We start from the raw sequence: 6,014 nt of genomic DNA, 5'->3' as shown, positions 1-6,014 counted from the left end.
GATACGGCTGATGGATTAGATTAGGATTAGAAAAAACGACAGTTTTAGAAAAATAAGGGAAAATGTAGAGGCACATGAGTATGAAACGGAAGAGATGTTCGAGGTGGGAAATAGAGACGCATATGAGGACCAAACGTCACTCCAGAAAACAGGCCAGTGGGACCAGGCAACGGTTGTCGGCCGGAATGAAAAGATAAGAAAATATCATGTAAATATAATATTAATAATAAATATAAAAAATGAGAAGAGTAACAGCTTAATAGGCATAACACATCGTCAGATAATAAAGAACGTAGAGGAATAGTTGCAAGAATTTGTATAAGAGGTACAATGTCCAAAACACACAGGAGGTGAGATGTTTCTATGAGAGCATGAGCTTATATGCCGATGTTACAATCTTTTATGGCCATGGGTCCCTCCCCTGATGCTGTTCAAGCAACCCTGCAACATAGCTTTCACCAACTACAGCAGTCTTTTACACAACTCCAACTCACTCTCAATACCTCCAAAACAAAAAGCATGACATTTTGCCGTAGGGGAACTACGCCTTCTCCTGCCCTTAACATCACCACCTGCAAGGGGGATATTTTAGAACAAGTCACATAACTACTTGGGCATCTGGTTGGAAACTTCGCTTGGTTTCTTTTACAGAAACCGCTCTTCCTTCACCACTTCTGCCAAACTTATTCTTATTCAAATGACCATTCTACCCATGTTAGATTATGGAGACACTATATACAGGGTTGCTTGCAAGTCCACCCAATCAAAACTTGATGCTCTTTACCATATTGCGATCAGGTTTGCCACAAATGCTCCTTTCAATACACACCACTGTGCTTTATATTCATCTGTTAACTGGCCCTCCCTTCACAATCGCCATAAAATTCACTGGTTCACATTTATAAGACCCTTCTGGACTACTCACCTCCTTACTTAGGTTACTTGCTGCAGCTAAAGTCTGTCACATATAACACCCGGTCCTCACTTCGTTTTCATTTAAGCATTCCTAAAACCAACTCTGCGTTTGGTGTCGCATCTTTTCAATCTGCTGCTGCTCGCGACTGGAATGCTTTGCAAAATACTCTCCAACTGGATAAATTCATTCCAGTTTCATCCTTTAAAAATATGATAGATTTGTTCACGGATATATGCAGTTGCTTTTCTACATCATTTTGTTTTAAAAATGTATTTATGTAATTGTTAATTTTGTATGTTTTTTTTTTTATGTTCTGGATTTATTTTAGCCCTACTTCCCTTTCCCTAAGTGGTTATTCCACTTGTCAGGCCGCCATTGTAAATAAGAACCTGTTCTTAATGACTTGCCTGTAAAAATAAAGGTTAAAGGAAAAAAACAAACAAACAAAGATGCAGGCAGGATGAGAGTAAGACAGGAAATGTTATATAAAGAAGTATGATGGCATAAGAAATAGATTTTAGGAAGATTTTAAGAAAAACTAAGTAAAAGTCGAGAGCTATGCAAAATAGGAAAAGCATTAGGAGAAAAGTGCTGGTGTTAAAACTAAAGCCCTGGTTTGTAAAACTAGAAAAAACGAATATGTACCAAGTCTACACAAAACAAAACAAAACAAAGGATGATCTGCAGACACAGGAGAAAAAAAAACCCAGACGAGATTTTAAGAAAAGTTGTGAATATTGCGGTGGATGATCTGTTGCATTGTTGTGTACAAAGTGCACGATCAGGGGATGTTTTTTAAGAAAAGCTCACCATCAAGAGATGAGATACTAAGTCATAATTATGAGATCAGGATCCCAAAATTATGAGATCTTAAGTCATATCTTTGAGATAATAAGTCATAATTATGAAATATTAAGTCATATGTATGAGATAATAAGTCGTAATTATAAAATACTGAGTCATATTTATGAGATAATAAGTCGTAATTATGAGATAGTAAGTCATAATTATGAGATATTAAGTCATATTTATGAGATAATAAGTCGTAATTATGAGATACTAAGTCATATTAACGAGATACTAAGTCGTAATTATGAGAAACTAAGTTGTAATTATGAGATAGTAAGTCATAATTATGAGATACTAAGTCATAATTATGAAATACTGAGTCATATTTATGAGATAATAAGTAATAATTATGAGATAGTAAGTCATAATTATGAGATATTAAGTCAAATTTATGAGATAATAAGTCGTAATTATGAGATAGTAAGTCATAATTATGAGATATTAAGTCATATTTATGAGATATTAAGTCATATAAATGAGATACTAAGTCGTAATTATGAAAAACTAAGTTGTAATTGTGAGATAGTAAGTCGTAATTATAAGATACTAAGTCATACTTGTGAGATATTAAGTCGTATATGTTTTTTAAGAAAAGCTCACCATCAAGAGATGAGATACTAAGTCATAATTATGAGATCAGGATCTCAAAATTATGAGATTTTAAGTCATATCTTTGAGATAATAAGTCATAATTATGAAATATTAAGTCATATGTATGAGATAAGTCGTAATTATGAAATACTGAGTCATATTTATGAGATAATAAGTCGTAATTATGAGATAGTAAGTCATAATTATGAGATATTAAGTCATATTTATGAGATAATAAGTCGTAATTATGAGATACTAAGTCATATTAACGAGATACTAAGTCGTAATTATGAGAAACTAAGTTGTAATTATGAGATAGTAAGTCATAATTATGAGATACTAAGTCATAATTATGAAATACTGAGTCATATTTATGAGATAATAAGTCATAATTATGAGATAGTAAGTCATAATTATGAGATATTAAGTCATATTTATGAGATAATAAGTCGTAATTATGAGATAGTAAGTCATAATTATGAGATATTAAGTCATATTTATGAGAATTATAAGTCGTAATTATGAGATACTAAGTCGTAATTATGAGAAACTAAGTTGTAATTGTGAGATAGTAAGTCGTAATTATAAGATACTAAGTCATATTTGTGAGATATTAAGTCGTAATTATGAGATATTAAGTCATAATTATTAGATATAAAGTCATAATTATGAGATAATAAGTCGTTATTATGAGATACTAAGTCATAATTAAGATATCAAGTCATAATTATAGGATACTGTCATAATTATTAGATCTTCTCTATGATTTCTTTTTCTCTTTGTGAATGCAATGCGCTTCCGTAGTACGCAACTTCTCTCCAGCAGATGGCAGTATTTCTACTTTCTCAGTTCATCTATTCATCCCATACTAGTAAAATAAAGCAAGCCAGTGTAAAACATGTGCTAAAACTGAACTGCTGCTTATATGGAGTAAGATTATAGCTAATAAAGTTCATTATCAGGAACGAATTGGGCGAGATGATTAGAGAAATAGATTATTGTGCAGTCTTCTGATCCTGCACATTTGCAATAAAACCCTGCTAAATGACATAATAGATAATATCAGTTCAAATAAATCCAGACACAACAGGAAAAAAGGAAAGTCTGTAACACCACGGCACCAACGAATTCTGGATTCTGATTGGTCAGAAGGTTTTGATTCAATTCTGTACAACAGAGGTAGCTCCAGGGGGGTGTAAAAAGGGGTGACACGGGGTGCTTGCCCCCCCCAAAAAAACAACGCAGACTGATCAGAGTATAACATTCTGCGGTGCGGGGGCAATTTGGGTGCATTTGAAATCTCACACGCTGATGTCATGCGCTAATCGGCAGCGTAGAGCCACTTGAAGTAGAACACACACCTACTCACTGTTTGGGTAACTGGAATTTATTAGCCTGTATATTTACGACGCCATTGGATTAAAGTGCTGTCAATTTCACAGGTCAAACAGGAGAAGTGTGATTTTGTAGGCTGCAGACCACGTCTTTGTTCATTTTTAGTATTACATTTTAATTATAGGCCTGTATATATACAGTACAGACCAAAAGTTTGGACACACCTTCTCATTCAAAGAGTTTTCTTTATTTTCATGACTATGTCACACTGAAGGCATCAAAACTATGAATGAACACATGTGGAATTATATATGGAATTATATACATAACAAAAAAGTGTGAAACAACTGAAAAATGTCATATTTTAGGTTCTTCAAAGTAGCCACCTTTTGCTTTGATTACTGCTTTGCACACTCTTGGCGTTCTCTTGATGAGCTTCAAGAGGTAGTCACCTGAAATGGTCTTCCAACAGTCTTGAAGGAGTTCCCCGAGAGATGCTTGGCACTTGTTGGCCCTTTTGCCTTCACTCTGCGGTCCAGCTCACCCCTAAACCATCTCGATTGGGTTCAGGTCCGGTGACTGTGGAGGCCAGGTCATCTGGCGCAGCACCCCATCACTCTCCTTCTTGGTCAAATAGCCCTTGATGCCTTCAGTGTGACTCTACAATTTACATAGTCATGAAAATAAAGAAAACTCTTTGAATGAGAAGGTGTGTCCAAACTTTTGGTCTGTACTGTGTGTGTATATATATATATATATATATATATATATACGTCGCATAAATATTATTTTTAACCGAGACCACTGTAAATGTATAATCACAGTGTAACATCATCGTGAACAGGGTTCTGGGTTTTTATATATATATAAACAGAAAGGGGACAAAGTCAGGCACAGCAGCAATACATTCAAGGTCTCTTCAAGAAGAAACCACGTCAAAGACAGTGCAGTTAAGAACAATTATTGTTTGTTCATTGGTTTTTATTTTTTTAATAAGAGATGCATTAATTAAGCCATCCCACTTGTTCTGGGGCACATGACTTGTCCCATGGACCCCCGCAGACTGGTTCTTGATCGCCTTTGGGCGATAACCTTTGACCCCTAAAAAAATTTCTAATAATCCCAAGGCACATCACCAACCAACAACTGTACAAAATAGCACACTGTAATCTATAAACGTTTATTTATTTTTTTCATTAGTTTGAATTTAATGTTTCTCAGTGTTCACGCAGGCGTACAAAACAATCTGCGTTCATATTTTGAAGTGACGGCTGTTTCATGTGGAAATGGGTTTAAGCTTGTTGTGCAGTCAGATTCCTGATAAAATCCAAATCCAGATGAAGTCCTAACTTTCACCGTTATGCCTTTAGCTCACTAGTTTTGCTTTCTTTTGTCCAGCACTCATACTAAGGCCTTCGTCTGGGTCAGAGTTGTGTCCAGTGCCTGGGTTCGGAGTTTGCACTTTTTATTTGTAGATGTTTCTCCATGCTGATTATTCATTCTAGAGGAAGAATTCTAGTGTAGCTTCCTACTGTCACCTGTTGACGTAGAACATTCCATCCTTCAACCCTGTGCAGTTGCGTCTGGACTGCGTCTCAGTGAAACCGAATTCACCGTTCAACAAGACGACGAGCCGAAGTGACAAATACGTCCAAACTCTGTAAGCATGATATCTAATCATGGAACGACCTGCCCCGTTACTGCACCTAAATCCTACTGAACTGCTCTGGGATGAACTGCATCACAAGAAAGAAATCTCCAACTAGCGAAAAACAAATTTAGGGAGTTTTACAAGAGGCACAGCAACGTTTTTCATCTGAATGTTTGGAGAAACGAACTGTGTGGATGCTGAGAGCGTGCAAAGCTGTTCTTCATGCTAAGGGAGGATTTTTCAGTAAAAATAAAATGAAACATCTGGACATTTATAATGTCATACCGTTACATGACCGAGTTCGTTGCACAGAAACAAAAGGAACATGCTCTTGCCTCTCAAAAAACATTTAAAATGATTAGTCATTTTTCAACATATTTGTCATTTCAGATAAAGACATTAAGAAGCAATTCACCAAAAGATTTCAAATGTACTACAGCTTATTTCGAAATAAATCTCCGAAAATGAGACAAAATGAAAAACGAGTAACGCAGCACGAGCAACCCGTGATGGGAAAGAAAGCTGACAGAGAAAGCTGTGGAAAAAAACAGGAGATAAACGAGAAGATGTGTCTGATTTCCTGGATTAATCAGTCACAGCCTTGGAGAATAAGGACCAGGAAATGGACTAATCCAAAGTGGTGATTTTACGAAAGAGAAATTCAAGAAAAGT

Source organism: Silurus aristotelis (genome assembly GCF_946808225.1).
Source record: "Silurus aristotelis genome assembly, chromosome: 2".
Taxonomy (NCBI): domain Eukaryota; kingdom Metazoa; phylum Chordata; class Actinopteri; order Siluriformes; family Siluridae; genus Silurus; species Silurus aristotelis.
This window is presented reverse-complemented; position numbering follows the sequence as displayed.